Here is a 19574-nt window from a genome sequence, read left to right on the forward strand (position 1 = left end):
CCTGTCCGGGCTCAACCCCGCCCATGACCCGGAAACGGTTACCTTTCCCGTAAGCATAAAGACAGTATGTTGTAAATTTACATAATTGGGAAACCATAAATATGTTGATACTGAACATATTAACACTAACCCTAACCCGTCTCATAGTGTAATATCTACTTGCAGAGACTACAGTACTTTGAGCTCTTCAGTTGGCCAACATCCGTAGCCCATCTCAAACTCCACTTCCGTTAGTGCATCATTCATTCTTATAACCGTTTTGGATCATCCTCTTTAGGAGTTGTTTGTGAAGTGCAGCAGTAAACACATGAAGGCCATGATAAATCAACGGACAATTCCCCAAATCTCTTTAGCACTTAATCCATCCTCTTCACCCAATGGCACAATGAAATGACAATGACCGCTCATCTATGACATCTCAGGTGAGTTACAATGGCAGGCTTCTGGATAACTGCATCTCCAAAACAGCCCTGACATTTCTTTTCAAATGAATTTGGACTGTAGTGCATTAATAACTGGAGCACATAGTGGTGGCTTCAATCCATCCTCAAGGGGGAATGAGACACAGGGCAGAAAGTCAGCTATTACAGACTATTATTACTTGTGCCCTCTGGAAATGAGCTGCCTGTTGTTTAAATGTAAAAGCAAGTCATTTAAATGATTGTGGTCTTTTAAATGAATTGTAAAAATACTCACCTATTGCCATTGGTAACATTTGCTCAATAAGTAGGAACAGCTTGTGGAGTGGCCACTTGTAATAAAGGGGGTGTATCCCACCTATTGAAATTCTGATGGCCAGTTCAGCCTTGTTGCATGGAGGTTTCTATTTCACAGCTGGCTGCCTGTGGATGCAATCATCTATAAGAATAAACAGGGCTATAATCTGCATGCAAGCTCCAATTAGAGATGTCGGCAGGTGATAGCTAAATTCAGGCCCTGCCTCTGGCGGGAGCCGGTGTCCATGACCATAATAGATCAGACACAGATATGAGAGAGGACATGTGCCACTGATGGAAACCTTTCATAGGGAGTACACTGTGTTGCCTGTCATGCACTGCCCTTTTCCTCAACAAGATAAGAGACACACACAAATATACCTTCCACCTCCTACTTACTGATCTCTCAGCCTGTGTGCAGTTCATCCACAACACGATTGCTGCAATGTGCTTATGTTCCAGTCTACATTTATAGCTTGTGCATATATTTCTATCTAAGCTGTGTGTGGAGATTGGGGGATGGCGTGCAATCTCCGCCGTGTGTCAACTGGGACTGCACCACAGATTGCTGACATATCGGGAGTGCTGTCTGATGCCGCGCCGCAGGAGAGCGATTAGGAAAGCTCTGGCCATTTTTTACTGATATTTTTGGACACTGAGGTTTTCTTTCCTCCAGTCACTGATCGGTCCACCGCCTGTCACAATAAGGAGGCATTCTTTTTAAAGTGAGGAGATTCACAGTGCTTAACTCACACTGGATGAAAGCGAGGCTCCGCTGAATCAACGGCGAGCTGAAAAGAGCCCTGTGTAGACAGCATTTCTCTGTAATGGCTCCCACTAAAAATGCAAGGGTTAAAATTGGACCTGCGTGTGTAGTCAAATACTACAGCAGACAGCTGAATAGGCAGGCTCAGACGAGGAGAAAATTAATCTGGCACAGATATTGACTAAAGGAAGCCAGATGAAAATGAAGAGAAAGTGTTGGATGGGAGGGAATGAGAAAGAAATATTGATTGATTGATTGATGAGGGGCTCAGAGACCTATCATCTCTGATACCCTGGATCCTCAAGCCCATCAAAAAAAAAAAAAAAAAAACAGGCTTTCAACCTAGGATGAGGGAGGTGGAGACGAGGACACACACACGCACACATATCAGTGACAGTGATGATGACCATCTGTCATCAGCTCCTCACACTCACTGCCCTGCAGAGGCAAGCACACACACACACACACACACACACACACACACACACACCCATCAAGTTAAAAAAAAAAAACCACAACCAACCAACCAACCAAACAAACAAATAAAAAAAAAAAACAACAACATTTGAGCAGCTTTCTTCAGACTCTCAAGGTGAGATCGGTCACTCCAGCCTCCTCCTCTGTGTTGCTCCTGCCCATCGTGTTTTATGTCTTAATCTGCAGTGCTCCAGTATCAGTGGCTGCCGTATAAACCGTCTGTGGTGGCAAAAAGCAGATAACATGAGGCAAACTATAATTCCACAGTCGACATCCCACCTCTCTCTGCCTGCTCAGACTCAGCACCTCTGGTCATCTGTCAGGGATGACTATGTGCTAGTGGGCCATGAAGCGGCAGATATTCAAGCATCCACACAGACTCCATCACTCTGCCCCCAGAGATGATATGAGCATGCATGTATGCATGAAAGCAGTAATGCCTTCCATATCTCATGAGGGCAGTATTTTTATTTTTTGAGGAGAGGGGGTTAACGCTTAACGCTTGTGGGATAATCGGTGTTGAAATGTGTTTACAGTACATGCCGAAGGAAGGAGCTAATATTGCGTGAAATCTTCAAAAAACATGGGCCTCTAATCTACAAACCAGGAGCAGGATTAAGACACCTTTCTGAGGAGGCATCCTACTATAATCCCACCCTCTGTACAAACAACACTTAGTAATTCAGACACAGATTGGGAAGTTGAGGCAGTTATGTATCACTTCTGTGCATGAAATGAGCTGACTGGTACAGAAAGTTAGGCAGTAAAGAGCCACGAAAGAGAATAACTATGGCAGGTGAGGAATGTGCAGTGAGATTAAAAATGGAACATTCCAGGAATTTCATAATGCCTTTTAAATGGCCAATCAGTGAAAATGGAGCTGCTCCCCTCACTTCTCCATCCCAGAGTTGTTTAGTTGTTATTAAGTGTATCCCTCTAAGAGGCTGCATGACTGTTATTGTGACTGGGCATTTTCACTGAATCGCTCCCAGAACCTGCAGCATCGGGTAGGGTAACCTTCACCTCAGCTTAGTTTAACTTTTCAGCTCAACACGGAACTGCACACACACACATACCGTACTTTTTACAATATGACAAGGATGTCAAATTACATGGAACATTTTAATTCATGCAAAGCAGGACCTGAAGACGCTGCTGTTTTATACATTCTGTGAATGTTCAAGTCAATAAATGCTTTTTTTTTTTTCTTTTTTTTTTTTGGGTAAGTTTGAGAAGAATTTGATGGCCATGCACACAAATAGACTCACACAGAGTCACAGTTATATAGAGCACAGCCCGACAGAGAGGGGTGCCTGGCCCATTTACAGTCAAAATCTCTGTCCTCAGTTTGTGAAAGTCAAGTTGCACTGTCTGCTCCCCTCTGCCATCCTGGTTTGCAAGCCTATACCTGGAGACATTTGTGTGGGGGCAGCTCTCTGGGGAGCCGCAGACAGCAGCGGTTCCAGCTTGTCAGCACTACACCCTGGCGTCTAGAGGGGCTGACAGCAGAGAGATGGATACGGTGCGGGGGTGGGGGGGGGGGTGCTCTCATAAAGCTCTCATAAAGGTCAGCTACCCGTGCAATGGTCTAACACTTGGCGCCTCAAAGGTTAGACTGACCCTTGGCTGTGCCAGAGGTGACGAATACAAGAAATGTCACCAACTCCAATACAGCTCCAGACAAAGTCAATACTGACACAGCAGTAGGTACACAGACTGTCAGAACCATTGTTAGAAAGCCAGGAGAGGTGCAGGGTGAAATGTCCTCGCATGGAGGCAAGGTTAGAGGGATGAAACCAGGCCGGGGGTTTTCCTCTTTGTTGTCATGCTAGTCATAAGCTTGGCCACCTGTTTGGCTGTGCTTGCGAAGAGAGATCTCAGAGGACCGAACTAAAGCCCTTAACCATGTCCGACGCTTCCTTTGTGACTTGTGAATGCATTGTAATGTCTGCAACAATAGCACAGTCCTAAACATTAAGGAGTCAAAATGGGCCAAAATGGCTAACCAGTTAATGTGTCACCCCCCCAGTGTCACATCCTGTCCTCAGCTCCCCATGTGTGCAGCAGCCATGATGGGTTTATTAATCCCCTGGGAGGAAGGGGACAGGGGATGAGTGTGTCCAAGCTTGCTGTAATGTCCTCTGGCCAGGCACCGTGTCTAACTGCACGCTGCCCGCCCCCACTCACTCCACCAATGCCATCTGTTTCCTGCCCAGCTCTCTGGCTTAAATCCCTGCTGAGCCTCAGTCTCTCCTGCTCCTCTCCCATTGAACATTTGCCAGCCGTTATGACATTACAGAAACTAACCAGAGCCTCCAAATCTGTCATCTTCAGGTTAGAAAATTAAACATTACAGTAGACAATGATGGGGAATCTGTTTTTTTTTTTTTTTTTTTTTTTTTGTAAACTGTAACCATAAGACATGTAAGCGATATCTTTACTTTCTGTGTAAACTTAATTTATTCTTGCATCATAGAAATGGCAATTGGATTGAACATTTCAAAATTTTAAACATTGAAAATTAGTATTTTTCACCTGTGTTGATGCTCCAATTTATATACATACTGCTATATGAACTGGACTGAATCTATAAACGTGTACAGACAATGGGTGCAGAGTGTGTTAATCCTTTTCTCACTCATCCTGTTTCTAATTCAGCATCAGGGGGTCTGCTCTGGTCAATTCAAAGCGAAGCTTTTTCGGCTCCTCTCAGCTAAACTTGGGAAAATTCTCGAGCAAACCTCGCCAGTGAACAAGACATTTCAATATGTGACGATCCAGCCCAGGCACACTTGTGTTTTGGGGAAAGAGTGTTTTAAATAAAGAACTGACAAGCAAAGGGCTGCAAAGGTACATTGGGGAGTTACAATAAGAGGTCTGATGCGTGCCTGTGAGTAAATATGAGGCTATAGGCTGAAGTTATTAAAAGAGCTTAGTATGAAGCCTGGAAACAGTAAGCCTGCCTCTGTCAAGTATCAGTAAAATCCACCTACCAGCACTTTTAAAGCTCTCTAATTAACGTGATATAGTGTGATCCGTACTAAAAGTGTAAAATGATAATTTGCTGTTTTACGGGGATTATATGCCAGACTACCTCTTGGCTTGGAGCAGGAACTTCTTGGAATCTCATCTGGTTGCCTGGTAACAACTCTCAGCCAAGAAACAGTCTGGCACATAAATTGTAAAACAGCAAACGGTTATATTTACCCTTGGATTTTTGGCCTGTCTAAACAAACAAGAGGACATTAATTACTAATCTTTGGTGGAGTTGACAAGTACATTTTGGTAGCATCGGACAGAATCAGGCTAGATTTCTCCCCCATTTGCCAGTCTTTGTGCTAAACTAAGCTAACGACTGACCTTGGCTTATTGTACATGGTCACATTAATCTTCTCATCTAATTCTAAAAGCAGCCAATAAGCCTGTTTCCCAAACTGTCAGCATATTCCTTCATGCTCTGGACAGCTGTGTGTAACCACAGCCGATACTGACGCAGGAGGCTGCAGAATGAACAGAAATCCTGCGTCAGATCCTAACACACTTACCCTGCAGATAACTTGATCACTGATCCATTTCTTTCTTCTCTCACTCACTCTAATCATGTCCATCTTTCACATTTCCCACTTTCTGCTAATAATCATATTTGTTGCCACTGAATAAATGCCTAGCATCCTCACAAACCCCGCCCTCTTAAAAACCACACTGCTGCCAAGGCCAGAGTCTGAAGCTTTGTACACACTATGTCCAGAGTGAACTGTCTATTTATCACTAAGGTATTGATGGGGTAAATAGATTACTTTCACTTGTTTTCTATCCGTCTCCAGTCGGGTGAATGACCTCACTCACTATGTAATTAATTATGAGAACTTTTAAAGACTCTATAGGGTTCATGGTCTGGTACTATCAGATGAATGCCCCCAAGGAGGTGGATTCTCCTGTTTCATCCTAATGGAAAAGGCACTGGGCATGAAATTTCCCTGACAGTTGAGTCCTTTAAAGCCAGCGACAGATCTGCTCTACATGTTGGGATTAATCGATGGGAATGGAGGGCTGAGGACTGAATACTGATGAGAGTCCGGTGTTGGGAAGAGTGAAGCTGTGTCATCGAAAACAAAAGGGCCAAACTTTGTGTTTACTTCATCTCGCTTTGGGCTTTCACATGCCTGTGTTTGAGCTACAGGCCTGAAAATGGCTGTTTCCAATTTTGGAACAACAACAAAAAAAAAAAAAAAAATCCAGCACGGCGAGCTGTTTGGTACTGGCATTCATGCGGCCACAGCTTGACACCCACGGGCCATTCACTCACACAAGCAAGTAAAGGTCACACACTTTTCCTATTGCCCAGCTCTGGAGAACAGGGTTACTTGAGAGGCAGAATATTATGGGGAGCATACTGCAGCTGTTTGTAAATGTTAGGGGAAAAACATGTTGGAGTTGTTTTATTGTTGACTTCTGAGAGGAACAATTGGTTAAAGTGCGCTGCAGCAATTCCTTCAGTCATTTCCAACTTCGGCTTAAGCTCTTTTATAGCAAACATTAGCCCTCAGTTACACAGATCGTTACTTACATAAAACCAACAGATAGCTCACCAGCAAAGAAATTATTAATAGATTAAAAACTGTGCCTCTGTAAGAGACAACTGAATATTACTTCTCAATCTTCCTCAGATCATTGTCTTCAGAGATGAGTTCAGCTGCAAATCTTTCCAGTTGCAAAACACTTATCAACCAATAACATCACTGCAGTGTATCACAGGACTACAAGGTCTGCTGCCCATGAGAAAGCTATAAAGCCTGGAACTACCTATTGCTAAGAAAGCCCATATTCACAGTGAATCCCATTCAAAATGTGCCAACAAAAGCTTTTTTTTTTTTTTTTAAACTACTGGGAGTCTCAGAGATAGAAAGCTGTGTGTTCTGGTGTGTCTCTTGTATCAGATTGCTTAATATTGCAGGTCCCAGTGGTAAGAAGCAGCACTAAAATCCCAGAGAAAAATGCTCTGATTCAAACAAAATAGCAATTGTAAAATGTCCCACTTTATGTCCAGCTTCTCGTCGATGCCCAGCCTGTTATCAGAGCCTGTGTGACTTTAACAAGGGTGAAGCGGTTTCCTCGGAGTGGAGCGGTGCCTCAACAACCGCTCTCCTCAAACCTCTGTGTCTGCCTCCAAGAACATGGCTATTTCTAATTCATCCAGCAAAGGTCCACTGGGAGCAATGAAGCCAAGCATTCTCCCAAAAAAGAAATTGGCAACCAGGGTCCATAAATGTTCATTGGCTCTCTGCTGTGTGCATTGCTGCATCGTGGTGCTGGTGTTTGGCCTTGCTCAGTTCCCAGAGCAGCTCTGTTTCGCTTCCTCTCTATTTGAGTTGTAGTCTCTTTATATTCTCATCTTTAGTTGGCTAGGTCATAATAACGGCTCTTTTCTTTTTGCATGGTACTCTCTTGAGCCCAATGTTAGTATGTATGCAGACGGAGTGTGTTCTACTTTACAATGCAGATCTCTGCTGTGGCTGCAGCCACAATCAGAAACACATTTCATCTACTTAAATAAGCCTTATTAGCATGGATCCCTGGAAATGGCACAATTATACTTCCAACCCAAGTTCAAATTCTGCTGATTGTAGAAGTCTAAGTTGGGAAACTTTACCAGCAACAATGAGCAAAAAATTCTGTACAAAGCAGCTGTTATAGGGTGTGCGTGACTGAGAGCATGTGCGAGAAAAATAATATCTTTATAAGCCTGTTCGTACATAAGACGCCTGGGTGTCAAAGACAAACTGAGTGTTGTAATGGAAAATGGTCTCATGATAATATCATTAATAGATTAAATGCTGAGGAACAAGCAGGAGAGCAACTGATCTCTGATGCAGTGTCAAAACCTAACCAGAGATCACAAGAAAATCCTAATGAGCAACCACCACTATCAGCAGCAAATAAAGTTCATATCAACATACATTACGAATGATATTTTAACAGGGACCAGCACATTTTGCTACTACAGTCGTTTAACTTCCATCCTCCTCACTAGCTTAACATCCTAGACTGGCAGTGCCATTTATCCTGGCCCTGACCCCCAAACATGGCAGTGCATTGTAAATAAATTTAAGTGGAGGCAGTGCAAAATTACAATTATGATGCCTTCATTGGGTGAACAGTAGTTTCCTGATGGAACTGGCTGACATCCTAGTTCAGTCAAGCAGGGTCAGAAGCATTTTAATAGTCACAAAAATCCATCCGATGGATTGTGAGATGATTTTGACCCACACATTTCAGTTCAGTCTTGTTTTTTTTTTTTCCTCTATTATTTGCTTTTATTTGGAAAAATGGTGCAGTCTAACATTTAGGGACTCTTAGAGGTATTGGAATGAAACTATGTGCTAAATGCAGCTTTGCCACTGGAGTGGAGATCCTGATGAAGAGGCCTCCCGAGCGCCGAGAGCTCTCACTCTGTACATTGGATACAAAAATTCAGAAAAATGTATGTGCATTTCTTTAAATTTACAAATGTCTTTGCCAAAAAGAAATTTTGGAATCTAACCTAGCCCGAGGACAAAGATGATTGTTGCATATAGGATGGCAGACATTTAAGCCTGAGCTTTATTCACAAAGAGCCGGCCGCACACTGCAATCACCCGACAGAAGCTTCCTGGATTAAAAGCATTAAACATCACGCAGTATTGTTTATTAAACAAACACCAATTTACAGTAAATGCTTACGTATGATTACTTCTTCCTCAGCAATCAGAGTGCAGGGTGCAGGCAGCCTTACAGTAGTCACTTCATACTGCCAATTCTGAGATAGGCTATCGTTTTTCTACTGAGAGGATCTGTCGAGCAGCAGATAGAAGACTCCCTTCTCGCACATCAGCCCAACAGTAAGTTTGAGTTCACAGTATGAGGCTACGCCCGGCAGACGCCGTCTGATAGAGCTCCTAAATTATTCACAATCCACTATCCTTGTGCAAAGCTATAAGTTTTCTCTCAGAAGAAAGTAGTTACCATAGTCACCCACAAATGGTGGGCTCTCTCAGTATCAGGCCCATGTTGTGGGTGTGACTGGACAAACATGGGGTGTTTCCTGCGGGACAGCTCTGTCCTGCCTTCTTGTTAACATGAGTGACTTGTTTTTTTTCCTCCAATCTAGCTGGCGCCCAATTCCAATTAGCGTCTGTAAGAAAGTTAGTTGTAAAATTATTTGGCATTTTACATGAATATCCACACAGCAGGATGTCTGATTATTTAGACAAACTGACTGGGGCTTTTGAAGAAGCACCAAGAACAACTTAGTAAACGGTCTCTGAGTGTATTCCTTTTTTCCCATGAAGAAATTACACATTACACTTGTACAAACAATAGTTGCAAACAGAGGATTTTCGATCTTTAACTGTTACTGAACATAAGCCAATTAACAATCTGTTTTTGTTTTCTTCGTATATATCCTAACATTAAATAAGCATCTTGATAAAGATCAAATAAAGCTGTTGCACTGGCAGAGTATTTTTACTTGAAGAAATAAGCTGAAGTGAAATCACAGTACAGTAGCTGCATTTGCTTGGCCTTTCAGTATCTTGTGATTTACTGGTTGACACTGAAACTGATGAAACCACAATGACCTAATATCAGACAACGTGGAGCATGTTTTTAAAAAGCGAAGGAAAGTGTGTAGATTTACTGTTAAAGATTACACTGAACTTCACCTCCAGGTGACTGTGTAGCGTCCAAGCTGGAGGTTTCTCACCAGAAAATTAATTTGTAGTATATTAACTTCATTTTACAGAGGTTAATGATAGCAACTGTTCATTTTAAATTTCCTTTTATTTTCATTCTTGCTCTCAAACTGAAGAATTTCATTAATTTTCTTCTGAATTTTAAAAAAAGCTCCAGCCGTCTCTGAAATTAAATAGTTCAGATGGCTTCAGTGCAGAGAGGAGAATAAAGGGCTGACACAAGTTTTGGAGTCACTGTACAAAAGTATAATTGGTCATTATGAATATTGGGAGAAAATGTGAAGCATTTGAAATAGGATGGTGCTTGCATACTACTTGCATTTAAAGGGCAATTTGCTACTGCAACAATTTTTTCTCATTTTGATTTCCGAATTTATTTCAGGTTTTTTCCTGTTCCCATTATCTCCCCCATGTAAATGTAATGTAGATGCATTAGAGTTTCGTTAGTGCTTGGAGGCGATGGTAAGGATTTCACATTGAGAAAAATGTTTTGTCACAGAGAAATAACATAGAGTGAAGTGTGTGAGAATTTCTTTTGTGTGAGGTTAAAGTTGTGCTCTGGTGTGTCTGAACATCACCTGTTCTTTCTAAAACCTCTGCCCCCAAAAAAGTGGGAGTCCAGGTGGTGTTAAGTGGCCAACTTATGAGAGCAATTAATGGGCAAAGTAAAACTCAAGCTGCTGGAGAAGTTGCTTTGAATAATATGCTCACTGCTGCTCTGCTCTTTTGATCAAACTGGTTATTTATTATTTACAAGAACCATTTATTAGTAAGTCTGACTTTACAGTGCCTGAGAGAGAAGGGAGACATTCATCACCAAACAAATGCTCAACGCACCAACACAGTTTTACATAATCAGAGAGAGAGAAAAGGATTGATTCCCCCCTCCCCTGTAACAGCTGCACGACTCCCAGTGACGGTGGGGGGGGGAGCCGATGAGCTGATCTGAACACACATCAGTCTGATTGTGACAAGCAGAGACTAGAATAACATCGTAATTCAAAACCAAGCACAGGTATGGATTTTTCACTTAGGTCAATCCAGCAGTGTGGGAGCTTTGAGCTGACAATAAAGGGAACAAACTGTTATTTTAGCTCTGGCCTGCTCTAAATAGCAGAAAACGGTGTGACTGCAGCAGGCGGAGCTGATACGAATTCCCAGCATGGTCCGCAAAAAGAAAAGATGGAAAAGGTCAGAGCCAGCATTCATCTCCTCAGCACAGTTTTTTGCTCCCAGCGTCACCTTTTCCTGCTTTTATTCCTCTGCGTCCTTGGCCTTTTTCCCCATCTCTCTGGGGTAAAGAAATGTGGTTCTGCCATGCAGCGTGGCTCGACACTGATGACATTTTCTCATCTGTTTGCCGCACAGCGAACTGTTGTCGCTAATTTCAAGCAATCCCATTAAAACTGTCATTTTAAAGACTGTATGTGATACAGATAAATATTACAATTACAGCGGGTACGGAAAGTATTCACTCACACTAACATTGCAGCTAAAATCATTTAAGTAGACTTTTTTCCTCATTAAGTACATTAATGAGGAAAAACACAGCACAGCACCCCATTTTGAAAGAAAAACACAGAAATTTAGAAATTTTTTCAAAGTCATTAAAGAACAAAAACTGAAATATCACATGGCTGTAAGTATTCAGACACTTTGCTGTGACACTCGTATATTTAACTCAGCTGCTGTCCATTTCTTCTGATCATCTTTGAGAGGGTTCTACACCTTCATTAGAGTCCGGCTGTGTTTAATTAAATCGATTGGACTTGATTAGGAAAGGCAAACACCTTCCAGCTCACATTGCATGTCAGAGCAAATGAGAATCATAATGGAACTGCCTGAAGAGCTCAGAGAAAGAACTGTGGCAAGGCACAGATCTGGCCAAGGTTACGAAAAAATTCCAGCTGCACTTGAGGTTCCTAAGAGCACAGTAGCCTCCGAGTCAACCATCACTGCAGCCCTCCACCAGTCGGGGCTTTATGGCAGCGTGGCCCGACGGAAGCCTCTCCTCAGTGCAAGCCACATGAAAGTTTACCAAAACACACCAAAAGGCACATGAAGGACTTGAAGGAAAGATGAATACAGCCAAGTACAGTGATATCCTGGACGAAAACCTTTTCCAGAGTGCTCAGGACCTCAGACTGGGCCGAAGGTTCACCTTTCAACAAGACAATGACCCTAAGCACACAGCTAAAATAACCAAGACGCGGCTTCAGAACAGCTCCATGTCTGTTCTTGAAAGCACAGCCAGAGCCCTGACTTAAACCCAACCGAGCATCTCTGGAGAGACCTGAAAATGGCTGTCCACCAGCGTTCACCATTCAACCTGACAGAACTGGAGAGGATCAGCAAGATGGAATGGCAGGGGGTCCTCAAATCCAGGTGCATCATTCCGAGAAGATCCAGAGCTGTATTTCTACTCTACTTCTACTCAATACTGAGCAACGTGTCTGAATGCTTATGGCCATGTTATATTTAAGTTTTTTTTTGTTCAATAAATTTGTGAACATTTCTACATTTCTATGTTCTTTCCGAATGGGGTGCTGTGTGTACATTAATGAGGAAAGAAAAAAGAACTTTCATGATTCTAGCTAATGGCTGCCATGTAACAAAGAGTGAAAAATTGAAGGGCGTCTGAATACTTTCCGTACCCACTGTATTTAGTATGATTTTAAGCAGACCGGAAAAAGTACAAGCTGAGGCTATAGTAGGGAATTGCATTAGGTTACTCTTGTATTTAGTGGGTAAGGTGGAGGTTAGTAATTCACCAAACAAGTTGTTACCATTTCCTCATGTGAGAGCTTCTCCCTGAGTCTTATCTTTGCCCAATCCTCTCCACCACCTCACCCACTCAGGATTATGACAGCTCTGGATGGGCTGCTGAGAGGATCATTCCTCCCACTCATTCTCTCACTTTATCTACACTATCTGTCACTGTGGTTTGATTTAGTGGGCTCCTTGAGGAATGCTAAGAAACAAAAACAATAATTTCCTGTCTTCACTTGCTGGCTCTGCACAACAAACTACCTTCACCAATAAAGCATTTATTGGATGTAAATCTGTCAAAGCTGAGTTTGAGAGCTCAAGTTTGACTTTGTGAGGCAAATTGAGTGTATAAAAATATTTAGGGCAGTAGTGTAGCAGCAGTAGTCTAAACAACAAAGAGGAAAAGGTATCCACTCACCTTGACCCCTCTGTCTAAAATACCAAGGCCCATGTTTGCCCAGGATGCAATGCTTTGATGCAGACTGTAGACCCTGCCATCAATTGACCAAAACACCAGGAGATTGTTTGATTCCTGCGGCCTGGCAGGGACAGTTCTGGATGGGGAACAGCAATTGAGAAGTGATCCAAAGCCACAAAGATAGGAACAAAAGCAGCTATAAAATCAGAGCTGTGATGGGCAACCGAAGAGGCAGCGATCAATAGTATCGTCACATAAGTTTATGTGTGAGGCTCAGAGCAGCGGCCCCTCCTGTCACCCTGAGGTAAGGGGATAAGAAAGGTTGACCTTGATCACCAGTCGCAGTTCGCAAAAGAGATCACACAAACCTCCTAAATGGAATGAAAGCCGAAAGCTCCAGTGGTGAGGATGGATCTACAAGCTTTTATATCGGCGGCAGAAAGAGGGAGGTTGTGGAGGAAAGGACAAGCCACGGGTAAAGCAAGGATCCTATGGCAGGCTGCAGAATGCAGTAAGGAGACGTCCCTATTGCTGCTCCACCACCCAGAGATGCTCCAGGATTTACGGGTGAAACTTCGGTGAAGGGTGGCTCCTGGGTGACGCTGCTGCATCGGCAGAAAGGCTCACTGCCATTAATCTCTATGACTTTCACTCCATGGAGGTTATTTGCTTGTATTTCTTTGTTTTCCTCTTTATTTTCCTGACTCCAAACAGATGCTATCATGATTCAATATTAACATTTTTTTAAATCAAATTTTACATCAAATTATTATCATGAATTTATAAAACCATAAATTTACATGTATGAATATAAATAGATAAAAGTCACTGTGTATTCGTCTGTGTCTGTATATGTGGGGTTTGTTTACAAAAGAGAGAGAGAGTGTGAGTGCGTGCGTGTGCATGCGTGTGCATGCGTGTGCGTGTGTGTGTGTGTATTAGTCCTCTGGAGTCAGCACGGCAGATGGTTTTGTGTTGAGGGTGTGTTGGGTGCAGCAGCTGCTCTCACTGCGCCTTTCTCCATTCTTCGCAGCCTCACAACCACCCACCCTCACCCTCACACACACACACACACACACACACGCATACACACATAAACAAACAGAGCCCTCCTGAAAACTAAACCAGGATCACCTGATGGAACTAGACACTGATCCCCTCCATTATTCATCAGCTGACCCAGAGCGGCGACATGACCACCTTAATATGCAATAAATTCCTAACAGCGCTCTCCTGGCATCGACCACTCTCTCTCCCTCTCTCTTTTCCGGACTTCATGCTAACCTCAACAACACAGCTACAGTTTGTCACACAAAAAGCTTTGTTCAGACTATGACATCACTCTTAAATTGTGAGGGGAAAAAAATGCTCAGCGAGGAGTGGAGTGAGCGCAGGGATAAAAATGAAGGATTTCCACTGCTCTCCCTCCCCCGCCTCCCTTTGTCTCAGCCTCTCCCCCCTCTTTCTCTCTCTCTTCCCGCCCCTTCACCTCTCCTCTCCTGAGGAGGAACTTCAAAGCAGCTCTGAAGTCAGTGGGGTAGAGGAAGGCGACACACAGACACGCACATACACACACACACACACACACAGCCCATAGATGGCTAAAAAGCAGCCAAATAGTGCCCTTTGAGCAGTAACTGGGTGACAGCTTCAAACGGCCCTGGCTCGAAAAGAGCGTGGCCATTTCCCATGACTGTATTGACTTCAATAATGCAGTTCCATGTGGCCGCTGTATCACACATCTCAGACACACACTCACACCCAAACTCCACATCGAACAGAAAACACATCTGTCTGGTGGAGATCCATGTTGGGATGTTTAAGGATAATAAGGCATGTAATATTGCAATATTTCATGTAACCACAATACATTTGAAGAAATTAATGAATAAAACATTTTGTTATTTAACATCAGAATAAAAAGGACAAAGTTCATTGGTTGCACCCCCAAATTAGAGGAGAGAGAGATAAAAGAAAAAAAAAAACAAATAGAAAAGAGTGGGGGTTGAATTATTCAGTTTTTACTGCTTGATAAAAATTTTATCTAATGTTTCTCTGCCTCTTGATGAGGATGAATCTGGGGCTAAGCTCCCTTTGATCAGGAAATGAAGCAGGCCTGCTCTTCATCTTCAAAGTTGCTTAAATACTTACCACAGTGGGAGGCTGACCCTGAATGTAAAGTCATGTGACAGAAAAACTATCGAAAGAAAAACTTTATCACCTCAAGAGGGTGTGAGAGGACTAGGTTAAAAAAAGATGTGCTGGGGCTAAACTCTGCGTCTTTATAGGTCTTTATATATGGAGGAAATTCACAGTTGGTTATTGGAGGGACTCATGCTCTGTAGCAATACCAGCCTGCTCCGGTGTTTGCTGTGGATGCAGCGCAAGAAGTAAAAAAATGCAACAACAAAAAAAAGAAAAAAAACAATACAATCTCCCCCCAGAGTTGAGGATTGTGAATATGCAGAACAAAAAATTAAACATGCGATGATACATGAGCGTCTTCTGCAAGGTAGTGAGGAAAGATCAAAAGCTAACTGCAAGAAAAATCAGCCTCTGAGAGAACGTGTGCTGCTGTTTGTGTGTGTTCTCTGAGGAAGAGGGATTAAAAATGGATGCGCTTTAACATGGTAAGAGTGGTGTGCTATTTTGTCGGCTTGAGCGCTGAAACACAAGCCCGGACTGCAAAGCCTGCAGCCGTGGTAAGATGGGGGGGGGGGGGGGTCTTACAATGATGCTTCATCTCAGGTAACCTTAATGGAGGAGAGGGAGGTGCTGTTTTCTGCCTGTGAGTGGGCTGCTGCAGGTTCTGGTGATAGCAAGAACACACCACAACAATAGCAACAGAGTTTCAAGGACCACAGCCAGCGGAGAGTGCACTGGCTATCGATCCATGTCAGACTGGGGTCTCACAGCAGCTGTTCAGAACCCTTCAAGTACAGGATGGCGTCAGGACATTGCCAGTGGGATTAAATGAATTTTCAAATAAATTTCAAATGTTTCTAGTAAATGTTTTGCTCTGTCTCACAGATGTCATGTTTCTCCTTGTACTAACAAAATCAGGTTGTCAGTTTGTTGAAGTCCGACTTCTTATGCCTCAAATTAACTTCAGATACATTTTCATTTTTACACTGGTATGAAAAAGAAGAATTGTTGCAGCACTGACTGATTGTTTTTCAGCCTAAAATATATTCTGAACCTCAGCTACAGGAAGCATTGACACAACGTTTCCATGAACCTTTGCATCTAGTTGTGATTAAATTAAATCTCAAAAGGCAGCTCAGATTTTCCAACATGGCTACATGAAGTACACCATGAGCCAAAAGGCTTATAACAAGTAAAATGTTTTATTTGATTTCCCGTCATTTTGTCTTAGTTACACTGGAGATGGCTCATAGCTGGAATTCAGTCAATGAGAAACACACTGATCTGCTTTGTTTGTGCATCTGTGCGAGATCATTTATAGCTAGTCATTATCTTACCCATCAATCAGCACAATGAGAACACTGTGACTAATATCTATGTGAAAAATTTTGAGGGTGTCTAATTTCCCCCTGGTGGTGTGAGGTCTAGTTCAAACTCCGTCTCTATAAACCACAAGTTTGTTTTTCAACATAAAGCACAACTTTTACCAAAAGGGCACAAAAGGAAAATTGACTTTCCTTTAGCTAGAAAACCCCCAACGTGCATTTGACTTTGAAACAAAAACAGGCCGACAGGCCTTCTAAATAAAACAAAAAGGCATAACCCACCTACACATAGTATATGTGGTCCTCACCCTGTGAGCTGGACTGCAGTTTGAAGAAGAAAAATTTCAGATGGATTTTTCTCTTTTCTGAAGAATCCAATCCTATCTGGCTCAGATTTCTTTGAATGAGCAGCGACACCCCTGCTGTGCTCTAGGGATGCAGCAATTTGTTTGCTTATTTTAACACACTATCAGACCACATCAGGAGCTCTGGCACATGGTGCTTGTCAGAAATACTTGAGCTGTATAAGGACTTTAAACTTTTCTATTCCCCAGCTCCACCCCCACCCCACCCCCGAGGATTCACCAGCAGCAGCTTTGCCCTTCAGGAGAGCTGAAGAAGAAGGAAGTAGGACAGGAGGAGGAGCAGTGCATGTCTGCCAGCGGGATGAGAGGAGAGTGGAGGGAGGCAAGCACTGAGAATGACTGCATGTGGTAAGGAGGGACGGCCAGGAGAACCACAGATATGCTGCAGAGTGTGTGTGTGTGTGTGTGTGTGTGTGTGTGTGTGTGTGCATGCGTGCGTTGGATGGATTGTGGGGGTATCACTGCTCATCTTGAACAATGTGAATGTAGAAGAGGCAGGAGACAGAAGCTCTATGAAGAGACAGACGGCAGAGGAAGATAGCGCAAAAGTGAATTGTGAAATATGTTTGAATTGGATTTATCTTATTTATCTGTTGTTGGTATTTGATGTTTACATCAGGTTTTTACACAGCCAGCAGGAAATATGACAGCAGAGGTAACACTGCTGTCAAAGATCTTAAAATGTGATCAATCATTTATCTTGAAAAACCTCATTAATTTCATAGTTCAATTAACAATTCAATTATCAATTAATCTACCTGTTAAATTACAAAAACAAATGGTAATTTTTTTCTCTATAAAATGTCTTCTGGTGACAGAAAGAGAGACATAAAAAAACCAACAACAACAGCTTTAAAAAGGTGACTGAAATCATTACAGAATCATCAAATTAGTTTCTGATTGATTTGCTGCCCAATCTATTAATCGCCTATTTTTTTCCAGCCCATTATCCCTATAGGCTGTGATCTTTCAAATTATCCAGGAGCTGGCACAGTCCCACATTTCCTCAGGGCTCAGTTCTTTGCATCAGGAAACTACAGTTTGTGAAGAGCTCCGATTCAGGCGGCAGCTCTGGGAGAGGAGATCCACACAATGTCAGCACATAGCCGGTGAGTGTGCCCCGTCGACAGCCTGCCTTAGACACAGGTGAGTAACTTCCCTGGGTCAACAGAAACGTAGAATGCAATTTAAAGCATTTACTTTTTTTTTTTTGCGATGAAAGGACAAAGCCGGCTCCAGTAACACAAACCAACACAGGACCGCACAACTCCTGGACTAGTTACAAAATACTATCAGTGATTTACCAAGTGCATCACAAAGGAACTAAAGCCTCTCTGAGTAGGTCCCAGACATTACACCCCCTGCCCTGCTGCCCAGTTCCACCAATAACCGCGCTGTGTAAACCGGGTGGAGGCGCTTTAAGCTCACGATACGCCCTTCAGTTCACCAAAACTGAATTAATGCTCACACACTGACGGGGATGTTAAATGCCCCTCGGCTATAGCACACAGGGAGGGGGGTTGGGGCAGATGAAGAGGGGATGGCAGCTGCTGTCCCCAGCGCAGCGACGGATACCGACGAGTTATAAAACAGCCCCGACCGCAAGGCGACAGGAGGCTGCACAGCAAACACAGTGTCCCCCTTTATCCCCAACAGCCGGAGCAAAGCGGAGCTCGACACGGAGGAGGAGGCGGACGGACACCGACTCAACGCGCTCATGCAGTATTCATGAACCAGGAAGGGAAGTGGAGCTCCGCTGAAGCCCGTTATTATCCCTCTGCCTCCACCAACTTGATCCTATCTGAGCTTCTTTTGGGAAACTCTTACCTTTCTCCGTCCGCCGCGGGGCTCTGGCTCGTGGTCTGGGCGGGTATTTGTCGGGATTCGGGAGCGGTGCGGGTGCTGGTGCTGATGCTGAGGCGCGGTTCCGTCGCTCCTCTCCAGCGTTAGCTAGCCCCGCTGCCTCCGCTCGGCTGCTGGTGCTGAAGTGGACAGCGCACCGCACGGCGCTCCAACAAAAAAAAACACACTGCGCCGCTGCGGCGCCGCGCGCGGCACAGCGCCCTCTGCCGCGGCGGAGGGCTCCACCTAGCTCCACCTACAGCGGGACAAAGCGGATCGGTTTCACCTTCCAGCCGCTGCCACGGAAGTCGGTTTCACGCGGCAGGAGTTAAAATACGGCTGGGTCCCCCAGAGCTCGTGCCCTGCCTGTTTTAGATGGTTACCTACACCAAAACACCTGATTCAAATGACCCGCCCGTCATCGAGGTCTACAGAGGACGTTATTAGTAAAACAGTGCTTTTCTCCAATGTCAAAAATGTCTATTCTACATCAGAGCACTGAGTAATGCTGGTTAATCTGTCTGGCGTGCTTTCATGTAGGTTTTTGTGTACACTGATACGTTTGTACATGAACATTATTCAGGATTGAGCGATTACTTGGTTCTAACGAGCCCAATAACGATTTCCAATTGAATCATCAGTTTCTATTCATAGTGGGGGTGGGACTATAACGAGCCCTGGTAGTTTACAGGCTGCATTCTTAGAACTAATGTATTTAATATTCTACAATTGCCAGATCCATTAATTTTCTCTCTTTTTCCCAACCCTGTGGTGCTATGCCCAACACAACTGAAGATAAATGTGAGTTGTTGCAGGAGGGCAAGTGAAGGTCAATAATTGCAGGCAATAATAGACAGAGACGATAACCTGAGATGTCAAAATAATTGAGAATAAATACCATTGTCAACTGATGTTATGAAATTATTTCAAGAGAAAATTGAGCCATCCGTCACATTCAGAGTAAATGACATCTCCTCACAGTCCCCTGAACTTCTGCTGTGTCAGTGAGAATCATTTAGAA

General features: G+C 43.5%; 1 protein-coding gene across 1 annotated transcript in view; it reads right to left on the reverse strand.

Moving 5' to 3' along the window:
- srrm3 (serine/arginine repetitive matrix 3) overlaps nucleotides 1-18639 on the reverse strand; it is a 66339-nt gene extending 47700 nt beyond the window's left edge. Inside the window, exon 1 of the mRNA XM_029519853.1 lies at nucleotides 18539-18639. The gene's annotated coding sequence lies outside the window, so the exon portion shown is untranslated. The remainder of the gene's footprint in view (nucleotides 1-18538) is intronic.
- Between the last annotated feature and the right edge of the window lie 935 nt (nucleotides 18640-19574).

Source organism: Echeneis naucrates, chromosome 14 (assembly GCF_900963305.1).
Source record: "Echeneis naucrates chromosome 14, fEcheNa1.1, whole genome shotgun sequence".
NCBI classification, from domain to species: domain Eukaryota; kingdom Metazoa; phylum Chordata; class Actinopteri; order Carangiformes; family Echeneidae; genus Echeneis; species Echeneis naucrates.